Source organism: Pempheris klunzingeri, chromosome 14 (genome assembly GCF_042242105.1).
Source record: "Pempheris klunzingeri isolate RE-2024b chromosome 14, fPemKlu1.hap1, whole genome shotgun sequence".
Taxonomy (NCBI): domain Eukaryota; kingdom Metazoa; phylum Chordata; class Actinopteri; order Acropomatiformes; family Pempheridae; genus Pempheris; species Pempheris klunzingeri.
Genome location: NC_092025.1, coordinates 10,943,079 through 10,956,325, shown reverse-complemented (window position 1 = coordinate 10,956,325; position 13,247 = coordinate 10,943,079). Strand labels below are relative to the sequence as shown.

The 13,247-nt window shown below is 42.5% G+C and overlaps 1 protein-coding gene across 1 annotated transcript in view; it reads right to left on the bottom strand.

Annotated features, from left to right (window-relative positions):
• The window catches only part of zbtb20 (zinc finger and BTB domain containing 20), a 32,441-nt gene extending 30,116 nt beyond the window's left edge, over positions 1 to 2,325 (bottom strand). The window contains exon 1 of the mRNA XM_070844276.1: positions 2,153 to 2,325. The gene's annotated coding sequence lies outside the window, so the exon portion shown is untranslated. The remainder of the gene's footprint in view (positions 1 to 2,152) is intronic.
• Positions 2,326 to 13,247: the final 10,922 nt, after the last annotated feature.

Here is a 13,247-nt window from a genome sequence, read left to right as displayed (position 1 = left end):
TTATAGTTGAGCCCAATCGTATCTTGCTCTTCTGCTTCACTCAGCTCTGTGTTCTGTCCATTCAGAAAACAAACCATCCAGTGCAGCCACCAATTACATAACCAAGCCCATAGGATTGCAGCCCGTTTACGTTATATTCTGAATGAAGGCAAGGAGAGGAAGTGATCACAACAAAAGTGAAAAGGGATGAACGCACAATTATGTGGTAAAACCCTACACACACACACACACGGACACGGACACGGACACACAGGTGCACATCCACAGACCGTGTTTGCGCTTGAGGACGCAGCGCTGCGCTCTCGTGCAGCCTCCTCCGCGTCTAACCCGGGACCGGCCTTCTTGTTTGCGTCCTCTCAGGGAAAACAGCCTCAGTGACCACACCAGAGCCAACCTCTGACATGACTAATGTGTTGACGCAAAGCTCTATACCTGCGCGCAACTTCTGGACTACAGGAGAGTCTGTGCCTATTAATCAGACACAGAACGTGTTGTATTGTAGAAACTATCAGTGGCGCTTCTAGGAGACACAAGAACACGATGTATCACTCTCTTTATCTGACAAAGCCAAGCGCTTTGGGACAACATCTGTTTGCCACACACACACACACACACACACACACACACACACACACATACACGCGCGCGCTCCCCCTCTCTCTCTGTCCCTTTCTCATAAACACACACACACACACACACACACACACACACACACACACACATACGCGCATGGAGAGATGGAGCCCTAAAGGACAAGACTGACATGTTGCTCCGCTCCAACTCCCCAATTCCCCAATGGCCCTTTTCTGTGAATTTTGGGGAGTCGCTGCTCCATTTATTTTTAATCGCGCCAGCACTGAGCATATACACACATTTTAACTTTATTCAGGAGGTGAAGTAGCTCTACGGAGCCATCCGATAAGCTCGAGCAAAGGGATCACGAGTTGCCCATGAATATTTTGCAACAAAATGTCTCAAAGGGCACGCAGGAAGCGTCTCTTGCAACTTTAATTACAGCAGAGCATGGTCCCATATCTAGGCCACCCTTTAGCCAAAAAACATCCCCACATCGCAAACATTTCCACATACTGGAGGCTCGGAGTAAACGCGGATTGTGACAATTAAAGTGATCATTCATTTTGGAGAAACATGGCACCAAAATCCAGAGCGGAGTCCCACTGGATCTAGTTGTGATTTATCTCAGAAACTGGACCTTGCAGTATTGTTTTACCTTCACACACAATATCAGCCAGCCTCCCTCCGCCTGCTGAGCATATCTTAATGTAACCCCATCTCATAAATGCCACGCCGTATTGATATTAATTCATAAAAAAAAAATGTAGGCTAGACATCTGTCTGAGTATAAGCGCTATACGAGCCGCTGCTGTAACGATGCATTTCAGGTATCGAAACCATCTTTTCCGGCAAGTTCACCAAACTGAGACGCATTTAAGAGACGGATTTCTAGCGAGAGCACGTTTCGGTGCTTGATTGCAATAAGGAAACGCGTTTTCCCCTGATTCAAATAACTGACCTAAAAGCCAAATGCGCACGTCGGCTGCCACAGTTGTTCCGGGCTCACTGTGTGTATAAAATGTGAACGAGCAGCCTGCGAGCATCGCTGAGGCTTTCGCTGATTGAGAGAAACAGACCTGTGAGCACAGTTTGGCCGGAGTATTGTTCTCAAGTGTCCCCTGCCCGGCTCACGGGCAAATCCGAAAGTAAAGGGCCAAAGGTAAAAGGGGGCACGATGGGAATAATGACAGATGGGGAAACTTGCGTCATGCCAGGGCAGCGCGTTTTTGTAGTCGAATATAAATGGACAACAACAACCAAAAAAAAAAAAAAAAAAAAAAAAAAAAAAAACCCCTGGCAGCCAAAACATGAGGGGACATTTCATTCCGTGCGCTGGCGTCACATTTAATGAATCCTCTCAAGAATGAAGTTTCCGATCATATAGAGCGTGATATTTGGTTGGTAAAGCCAGCCACAACTACATGGAAGTCAGACGTATTTCATGCATATCACCCTAAAGTCAGCGAGCATGTTTTGATCTCCCGTGCAGGAAATTCCACTTATTTCTCCCCTGTAATAATTGCGTTATAGATATTGTAAAGACCCATCCCTTTTCCTACTTTTCTCAATTTCTTACCTGCACTTCGAAGCTCGTTCAAAAAGTGGCGACAGCGTTTCCACGGCTCCCCCTGTTTTCCCCCAACGAAGCGCGTATAGTTTTTTTTTTCAGTATGTTCCTTTACTTTGTTTCATTTCTCACTTCCATCTTCTTTTCATCTCATCAATAAACACACGCTGCAGCCTACCTTCATAGAGCAGCTCGGTTCAAGTGTGCCCTCCCATTTTTTAACTATACATCGAGTACTTTGAGGGGTGGTGGTGGTGGTGGTGGTGGTGGAGGAGGAGGAGGAGGAGGAGGGGGGGCAGGCGGGCAGGCAGGCACGCCTTTTCACTTAAAGCTGCTATTGGAAGAACAGTGCACTGTCTTGGGTTGGATCAGAAAACCGTCAACATTAATGTGCCCCAATCGCAGGGAGCGCGGTGGGACGGTGGAGCCGGCTCTATTATGGCTCTCTGGAAGTGGTGGGAGTTATAGTATAGTAATAGTAGTTGTAGTAGTAGTGTTTCTCCTACTCGACATGTTTAAGTTTGCTCCTGCCTGAGCAGCAGCAGCACAAGCAGTGTTATAAATGGAAGTCATGGTGGGAAATGAAACCTGTAAAAGGATGAGGTGTGAGAGCAGCTTTCGCTCTGCCCATCAATCCCGCATTTGCGATTTAACTCATACGTATGCGCGTATGTGTTTTATTACTGCGAGGGCTCCGGCGCCCAGGGTTCATAATATGAGCGTTCACAATTGTGAATGAACTCAAATCTATCCCCAGTCTGGATCACAAGGACAGGGGAATTGTCAGTTATGTGTCCATCATGCGTCTGAACTTTGCATTGGACGCCGCCTCTGCCAGTACAGTGAGCCAGCTGCGCCGCCGCCTCTCATTGGACGGTGGAGCCGCCAATCACCCGCGGCACCAACAAGCTAGATTGTCTGCCGTGTCTTCTACTTTCTACGCATTTCTATTTTCTCATTTATTTATTTTTTAACGTCCCGAGCTGACCTCGAGTTAGCGAGCAGGGGGAAAAAATCGTGTCGGTTCAGCCGGCCAATCAGATTTAGTAGAGCGATTGCTTTTTTCTCTTGTTGTTGTTGATTTTTTTGTCATTATCCAACGCCTTGAGATATATTCTGGCTGGCGTGGAATAAAGCAGTAATGGGTCATGTGGGATCCCCCCCGCACCCACCGCCTTAATGCCCCCTCCCTGTCTAGACAGTGACAGGTGTGTGTGTGTGTGTATGTGTGTGTATGTGTGTGTGTGTGCGCGCAAAGCTTGTCTGTAGTTCAGATCACAATAATGAACCACGCTGAGCCAAAGATACTTTCAATATATTATTCATGTGTGTGATTCGTGTGCAGCGAGCAGGCTGGAGGATGTTCAGTGGAAGCAGCTCTGCATCTTGAAAGACAAGCTTTTACTGACAAAGAGGTCAACTAAGGTTAGGCTCGATGGTCCCGTCTGATAAAGCGTCCTGCCTCCCGAGCGGCTGCTGCGCGTCAAAGGTGAGGAGAAAAACTCAGTTTTTAGAAACCAGCTGCACTCCTGAACTTTGCTTTCGCAGCCCTCCAGCTGTACAGGGGGAGACAGAGGTGTCTCTTCAGACAATCGCCATCTCTCAGGCTGGGTAGGCTCCATACGGATATTGTTGTGTGAGCGCCGTGGTGAGCACCCAGGGCGCTCACTTGACTGTGCGCGCCATCTGCAGGACTGAGCTGTGGATTAATACCGCGGGTTCAACGGAGGACACCCTTCCGTCACTGCTTTGACCTACATTAACCAGGAACACCGTAGGAACACCACCGCCGGCCTTAATGCGCCGCTTCGCCACCCGACAATGAAGCACGTTTCAAAAAATGCTTTTAATATTCATTAAAACTCAGATTTATGTCATTTTGGGATCATAAACCGCGCGTCCCGAGACGACGGGTCCGTGTGGCGCACGCCATCCCGGAACACAGTTTCAGATATTTCTCTTGATTAACGTGGCCCAAACGGTAGCACGTGCAGGGAGGATTCAAGGCAGGGAACATTTTGTTTCAGCTCTGAGTGCTTTGCATGTCTGACTGGATCTGCCCTTTGTGGCAGCATTGTTGCCACCACGAGAAAACCAAATCTGATATATGCTTGCTTTTTTTGTTTTGTTTTTTTTTTAATGTTTATTATTGTAGAGCACATAGTGTGCAAACACAGGGTATTCAGTATATTTATTATTTGGCAAAGCTTGTCACGACACATGCTTTAATTTTTTAAATGCAGTGCAACAAAAAAAAAAACATTAAGTACAAATTGCAATGCAATTTTACACCAATTGTCCACAATTATACCACATTCAGGGCCAGTAGAATAAAAATGTGGAGAAATGCAGCAAAATTAACAAATAGGTTATAAAAGTGAAGTGACTGATATTATGATTTAATGTAAACTTTAAAGTTTAGCTTCCACATCTTAGAGCCTCTATAAAAAGATTTAAAAAAAAAAAAGAAAATTATAATAATAAATAGTTGGGGAAAAAAAGTCTCTTCTCTGAGAAAAATAAACAGCCTGAGCCACAATTTCTCATTTTCAAGATGATAAAACGGGGCTTATATAATAAAACAAAATAATATTCATACCATTTTGAAACTGGTTAAGTTAACACCACTAAACCAAACAAAAACTAATAATTAAAAAACATAAAAAAGAAAAAAAAGGTTTAAGCAGTACAACAGTTAAGGACTCACTCAAGTGCCAAATCAGAGCTGAATACTGGCTTGAAAAACAGAGATAAAGGACCAACATATAATCAAGTTCAAGGTCGTCATATAATAAAACATTAACAGTTTTTATATCTGAAATCCCTAAATGTTTTTCCTCATCAAAAGTTCAGTCAAGCACAAAGTGTCATCTTAAAGATTTGTATAACCTTTTTTTTCAATCTGATGGCGGCTTTTACTTTGTGGATACTGGTATGAATAAAACTCCAAACTCTGCTACTTGAACCAAGATGATCGTCGAATATGACGGCCGTCAGCTGTCACAGACGAAGGCAAATACACGTGTAGAGTTCCTACTTGCATTTATTCGTACAACAAAAAGCTGCATAGTTCAAAGAAAAAGCAGAGACATTTATTTGATTGAATTTCATTTTGATTAAACCTCAACTTTACCTTTTGCAACCCGACAATACACGCAAAAGACTGACTTACATTTATTTTTGTGATTAATATTTTACACGAGAACTGAAATGTTCAATGTGGTAAAACAGGAACATACTGTAATTTCACATTGGCAGGTCCAGTCATGTCTCACTCAGCTTTAAATGTAACCAACAGAGGGCAGCAATATGACTTCTCCTTATGGACACTCATTTATTTATTTGTTTCTCCATTCATTTATTCTGCTCCTATGCTTTCTCCTCCCCTATTCAAATACAGCGAGCGACTTCGACTTTTCCCTCGTTCTCAGACGATCGCTGACGGTCCGCAGGTGTCTAACATTTCGCAGTAATGTGTAGTTTGATGATAATGTCGGCGTGACTGCTGGTTTCTTTGCCAAATCTATCAACGCACACACAAAAACAAGTTTGCAGGCTGAAATTTGCAGCTAAAAAAAACAGACGAGGCAATTCATTACCTCAGAGTGGGCTCCACTTGGAAATAAATCATTAGAGCTTCTGTTTTAGCTACAACGTTATTGTCCAAGTTCGCTCGTGGGTCTCATCCTTGTGTATCTCGTTCAGTTTTAATACATTTCACTAAGTGAATGGCCCACAGGCTATTCATTTTATAGCCAGTCTAGACAAGCCATTGTGAGTTGGAAGGCAGGTGACAATGTACAAACTGGTTTAAGGAAGGTGAAATTAGTTTTCATTCAATTTGAAGTGCAATTAAAATGTTGTTTCTGAACAAAATGTAATGCTCTTCGCTTGCTTCGCTTTAAACACTCCTGGTAGAAACCTACGCGTGAAGGAACGGAGCTTTTCTCAGGGTCGCTCTATTTATTCTTTCTCGTTGTAACTTAGGCCAAATGCTCTAATGTCCTGCAGGTGTTGCACAATGAACAGTTGTAGAGGAGTTACACTCCAGTGAACAGTTCCTGGTTTAGTTTCTGTCAGCTATAGATATCAGTAACACTCATATAAAACCATGTAATGTTGTAAAGCTACATAACACTGCAGCTCGCTGAAGATACCACATCCTTGTGTGTACGCCGTCTACTATTTCACTGAGGTGGCTCTATATTTGGTCACATGTTAAGTGCTGAACATCAACACCGTGACCTTATTTGTACATGAAACCCTCATTTACAAGCCCAGTAAAGACTTCCCTCACATGTGGGTGAGCAGGGTATGGCCTGCTGATGCTCTTCGCTGTCAAGCACACTTAACGTATACATACATCCATGCTCGTTAAACCAGCCAGCAAGGTCACACCACATTCCTCCGCAATCTTCTCACAGCGTCGCCACAGAATATCATTGTTCTGCGCTATCTCGGGGACAATTCAGCACAGATTTGTTTTCCTTTCACTGTACAAAGCTACTTGTAAGCCCAGATAGAGCCACGACCCATCTGTCAGTTCCAGGGTGCCAGCCATGCATGAGTAAACCGAGACACACCTTGATACTCAGTCAGTTTGGCACATAATTGGTATGAGGTTTGGTATGGTATGGAGCGAGCCAGCAGCGACAACAATGCCATCTTTCTACTTCTTCGTGTTTCATGTTACACCCGTTTCATAGAGAACAAAAAAGTAAAAATAAAAAGCTTTTGAAGCATAATGGTACCTTTTTCCATGAAACCTCCGTCAAAATAGGTTTATATTTATTAATATGCATACTCCTCACTTTATTTTATTTTATTATCGTTATTTTTTATGTTATTGTCTTCATTTTTTCATTCTGTGTCAGTTAAATGTGATTTGCATGTACCTTACCTGAATGTTTGTATATTACTCTTTGTCAATAAAACAAAAAAAAAAACTTTAATCTATTTTCAGTTAAGAGAAAGCAACAGCAAAGACAACACCTTTGTTTTGTCCCTTGTAACGTTTTATGTTCTTGAGAGATAAAATGAGTGGCCATTAAGATTAAAATTGCTAACAAGCTGCCCAAAGCTTGCAACATTTTGTAATGCACAGTAAGTTTGCAATGCAGAGAGCTACTCGCCTCTCATCTTCAAAACTGGCTGCAGGCAGATATTTGACAAGTACAGACAATAACATTGCTTTGTTACCTGTTCTTCTCCCTCTTTTTTTGGGTTTTTTTTGGTCTTTGGTCTTAATTTGTCAATTATTAGGCCTAAAATAACATTTTTGTGGCTGTGCAGCATGTCAGTGACAACATTAGTGCTACATGTTTCATTGAAACTCTCGTCGAAATGATCACAGACAAGCCAGACGTGACAGAAAATAGGCCTCCTCACATAGTGACAAATGTTTTTTTTTTTTTCTTCTTTCTTTTGGGTTGGGACTCCTCTTGGTTTCTACCTAGGTGTTATCAGACTCGGCAGAAACTGTAAAATCTGTCCTTATTTTATTCAGGTCGTGTTACATGTGTGAGGTGAGAGAAATACTGTAGCTCTAGCGCCTCACAGAATAGCACCAACTGTTCCGTGATTCATACACCATTTGAGTTTAAGGATTTTAAGAGAGAGAAAGAGAGGGGGGGGGGAGAAAAAACAAAAGAAAAAGAAGAATCTGTAAAGTCAGTTACTTGTTTGTCAGGTTTAACTCAAGGCTAGTTTGATTTTACACATCGAGTACTGCTCGTACTTCAACTTGTACTCCGACAGAACAAGTAAAGCGAGGAATCTTCTGTGTACTTACAACAAACACAGCCTGTGTGCTGTACTACACAATGCTGTGTAACAAGATTTACGTGTTTGGAAAGAACCAAAGTGATAACTGATACAAAACGAGGCATCAGCGAGTCAAAGGACGGCAAGTTACTCGTCAAACAAATTATAGATGCACATATCTGCGGTTGATCTCACTGACATCCAGTAAATAGTGTAAATGAGACTCTGCCGCCTCAAACGGAGTTCAACAAAACACTTCCTCGTACCTGTCCCTTTTAGAGAGGCAATCGTGGCTACATAAATGAGTTATCCCAATGCTGTCTTTTTGGGAACACGTACCAAGTGGTATAAATGATTAATAGGCTTCTTTGCCTGTCTTTCAGCTCACAAGGGCCCCTGTCTGTGTCAGCCTTGTAGCTGAGATATAAGAATAACATGCCACGGATCTCCACGGATTCCTCCTCAACTCTCTGCCTTGTTATTCATATTTCACCTCACCTCTGCTCGCCACAAGCACTAAAATACTGCATCAGAATTGTGATTAGATGGTAATGAGTTTGACCTGTCTATTATATGCTGAAAATGACCTCCCCTGGTTATAATGAAACTTTTATCCACGTCTCCGTTAAATGTTGTTGTTTCTCTGACTGGGGCAAGAGCACTTTTCCCTTTACTTTTATTTACCTGAAACAAAATGCCTTCGTGTTTGGTGCTTTAAAGGAGGTTATGTGAACTGTGGTGTTCCTTTGAGTTCAAAAAGAGCAAAAATCATAACTGGATGAAGTCACAGTGCGAGTGGAGGATTTTCCACCATTTGAGTGGTCTTCCTCTCCCCTTCCATCACTATGTAATTCATGTCTGTAAGTGAAACACCATAAGCCTCCTTGACCATGCCCCCATTAGAGCTTTCATGGATGACCTGATGATGATGAGCCCCAGCGCAGGGCTGCACTTGGCTCTTCAGAAAGGCCTTGGGAAGCTCATCAGCTGGACACAGTTGTTTTTTTGAGTGAGTAAATTCCAGGTGTTGGCGGGAAAAGGTGTCCGAGCAATTTGGCTTCTCTGCAGGAGGCACGGACGTTCATCCTTCAATGACTGCTCTGTCAGAAGCTTGGCCAAGACCTTGAATGACCGTACAGGTGAGTGGTTGGCAGTCTGAGCCGGTGGCAGGTGGGACTGGGCACGAGAAGGAACGTCGGAGCAATTCAAAGGCTGGATTTTCACGTCCTCCCATTTGTCCTGCTGTCAACTGCTGGGGGCTCTGAGAGGAAGACTGCTTTCTATTTCTGCACATGGCCGGTCCCACCACAAATCCTGACCGCAATTGTTTCAGAAGAAGAAGGTTAAAATCCCCATTATTTTTTAAATTCTCAATAGCCTCATTCTTTGAGCACAATAGTAATGTCTCCTGGATGCTGGATGAACAAATTGGCAGTAATAAACCTAAGCAGTGCCAGAGCTTCCAACAGGCCAACATGTCTTATACTTGTGCTGTTTTTTTTTTTTAAACTTGGTTATATGTTAACTAGGTCTACTTTCCTTTAAGTCTATTGTTAGAGACCTGCCCTCCTCCCCTTGAGGTGTAACACCTCACAGCATTACTGAATACCTTATGGCGCATAAAGCCGGCGGCTTCTGTGATGCCACAGCAGGTGTTGAACAAGCGAACACACACCCCGCTGTTAAAGAAGACAATACTGACTTTTCTTAAAAAACAGTTTATGTTGAATTCTTTCTTTCAGATTTTCTCTCTATTGTTTTAACATTGTTACAAGTTCCAGACACTGTGGCCACAAGCCTTGCTTTAATAGGCACAGTCCTGTTCACTGCTGGCAGCACCCATCTGACATACATCAGCAGGAAATGGTTTACACCCTTCATCTAAAAACATTGCTGAAAAGACGTTCCAAGCTAAGGGGGTTTATTTGGTTTGGGGCTTCACACAAAGGGTCCTAGACTGACTATGTACCTATGGTGCAAACATGCTCTTTTCACTGCAGATACTTTGAATCGCAGGAGTGGAAACAGCACAGGTGTTACTAATAACATTTACAATGACTCTCTTCTATTCCAGTAAGCTAAAACAGTGGGACAGTGAGCCAGCATGCACAACACAGCCTGAAACCGTAGCAGCTAAATGGAATTCAGCCATCAGTCGTTTTATTTGTGCTTTTCCTGCCGTGACTTGTCAGTGTCTTCTGTGAAGACTAATCCTGTTTGACATTTAAATTTACCATAATGTGAAGCCACAATCGCTCACAGTGATGTTTGTGCATACATGTGGCGTTGTTTGGTCACCATGAGTGACTTAAAAGTTTTTAATTAAAAATAGTGAGACTATTATTAATTAGTTGTGCAATACAATTCAGACTAGTTTATTGTAGTACAGAATTTAGCCAGGAGATGGCGTCCAGCTCCACAAAATAAGACACCAGCTTTCCTTCTGAACCACAGCACACTGTGCACAATGTTATTTTGAGTATCAAGGTAGAAAAGTTTAACAATGAGGATGATGTTTTTGACATCAAACATCACTTTGATTCTTTTATTTAGTGGATAAGAAACTTAATCATAGATTTCACTTGAATTTATTAGAGAGCAGTTCAGACAAATTAAGGATACAAACAGTAATGCATTCTTTTCATTCAGTCGAGCAGAATAAGACTGAACCACAGAAATCAATCAGATTTTAAATCTATTTTAGCATTAGAAGACTTGCTTATATTCTTAGATTGGTTTAAATTCCTAATTTCATTGCTCTTCAGTAAAAACAAAAACCTACTTGTGAGCAGTAAAATCAATTTCAGTGTGAGAAGAAACTGAAAAAAATATTTTGTAAGATAAATAAAAGCAATGTAGTGTCACAATTTCATTATCGTTGATTGTTTCAATTTGGCATTTTCCTTATATACTAAGTCCTAATAAACCTTGAAGCACATTTTAGGATTTTCCATTTTCTAACCAGGCGGGGAGAGTAAGATTTTATCTTTGGCTAAGAGGATAAACGAGGCACACTGCCACGTGGCGTGTGGTTGGCGAGGTGAAGATTGTTAGCCCACTGCTGGCAGCCTCCGAGGAGGAGGAGGCGGCTGCCTTCCAGTCAACACTCAGGGAGTAAAAGGCACTTCGTCCTGGCATGTGTCCTTAAGAAACATAATCTATTTATCCGTCTGTGAATATGTCAAATCAAAAATGTTAAATGCATTTCACCACTCACATCTGTCCCACCTTTGTGGGTATAATTAAAGCTTCCCAGCACTACACCTTTCCGCCTCAACTTAAATGCATACACACATACACAAGGTTAGATAATCCCATTCAGATTCCTCCTGCCAAATGTTCTGTATTTTTTAACATTACAGGCATCTCATCTCCTACCGCCAGCTCTGTTACTCAGATTGACATGCCAGGAGGATGAATGCGAGCTATATCATTACATGCTGCAGTGGACAGTGAATGTATTAGTGGCCTTGGAGTTCCCCAGCTCCTTATTAATTAGCCAGCTGAGAGCTGGTGGGAATGATCAGCAAGGATGGGTTACTGCAGGCTAGCGGGCTAAGCTAATGTTAGTCAGGGAAGTACCTTGTTTACTGTGTGCCTGGTGTTGCTTTATCAGTGTGCCAAATGCCATTTCACCGGGCTGTCAGCAAAGCAGACTGCATGCACCGACAAGTGGAAGTGAGGCAGCTAATCATACAGCATGCTGTAGTGAGGTAGTTAAAATGTCTTAGTTATCTATCTAGAGGCAAATGGTGAAGAAATGTACAATTGTTTCATCTGTTTTCTGTTGGTGTTTGATGTATTTACATCTACATAAAATTAACGAGGAACTTTAAACTTAAGTGGTCTTCTGCCCTGAGAGCTCAACGCGCTGCAGCTTAAGAAAACACGAGCAAATCAAGAAACCATCTTCAACAATTATGCTGTGTTTCCTCTGCGGCACATATTGTGCCAAATTGGTGAAGATTTTTTTCCTAATTTGCTTGTGTTTTCTTAAGTTATAGTGCGTTGAGCTCTCAGGGCCATGGTATTTCAGTGATTTTCAGCACAGATTAGTCATGGCGCTGGCATGTGTATAACACCCACAACACTTTGCCAGTGTTCTCTGTAGCCGCCTGGTTTACTGCCACTGACGTTTCAAGGGCTACAGGGAGGGTTTGAGTTTCATTTTCTCTCCACCTGGTGGTATCACAGCACAGTCTGACTCCAGACCAGCATTCAGCACCAGTTTATCTGCACAAGAGGACATTCTGGAGTATTTTCTACTGTGGAGCGCGTTGTCAAAGCAGCGGATCCACAGCTGGGGGGATGCAACAAGGATGAGATGAGGCTCAGGCTGCCACTCATGCCCACCTGGCAGCAGAAGCAGTGCTAAGCTAGCCATGATGATGAAGACTTACTCTTCGGAATAACTTAGTCAGGGTCTAACCAGTTTGTCAAGATCACAATCAAATGGCTTCTCACGAACCTGGCTCACGCCACTGGGTGACTGGAGGACAGGCACAGCGCTATCACTTTGTGAGAAGTATACGTGCCCTAATGATGTTAAGCAATGCTAACAGATCTCTTTGTCTTTTATTAGTACCAAAAATAATTGGATTATTCACAACTGACTCATCGCTAATGTGTGAGGCATGCTGGTACATGTAGGCACTGTGAAACAGGCTCTCTGAGCTGGATAATAATTATTTCTCAATCACCACGAGTGGAATACTGTAACCAGAATAGACTACAAAGACCAATACCACTAAAGGCACTAATCATCAAATTTTAAAGGCTCTGGAAACAATTTTTTGATTATTTCACATAAGATGTTTCCTCTATTTGGTGCTTTTGTCTGTGCTTTTCACACTGGTTTGTAGTGGGCGGGCCCAGTTGGAAACTGGTGACGTGATGCATCTCTATGCACCAATCAGGATTTAACAATATTTGAATCAAAATCTCATCACAGTTAAGGCGCTTTCTTCTGCTAATAATTTTTTCCCTCCCAAAGGTTAACGTGTACTTATTGCACAATTAGTAATGAATATGTGCCATATATTATAGAGGCTTAAAGGGTTTTAACCATGAGGTGTGAGTCTTTGCCACAGTGAACACTAAACCAACCTACCCTCTTTAAATTCAACCTCTACATATTATGTTGCCTTTTTCAAAATGTCAAAAGAAGCAGACAAGGAACAGTACATAAAATGTAGCACACTCCACATTTTTGGGTAAAAGTAGATAAAAATGTGCAGCTTGTGAGTGCATGAATATATACGTACATACTTACTGTAGGCTCCCATTCTCACCTCTGCTGAAGCTGAGCAGGTGTACAGCTCCACAGCTATGAGCATCTAAA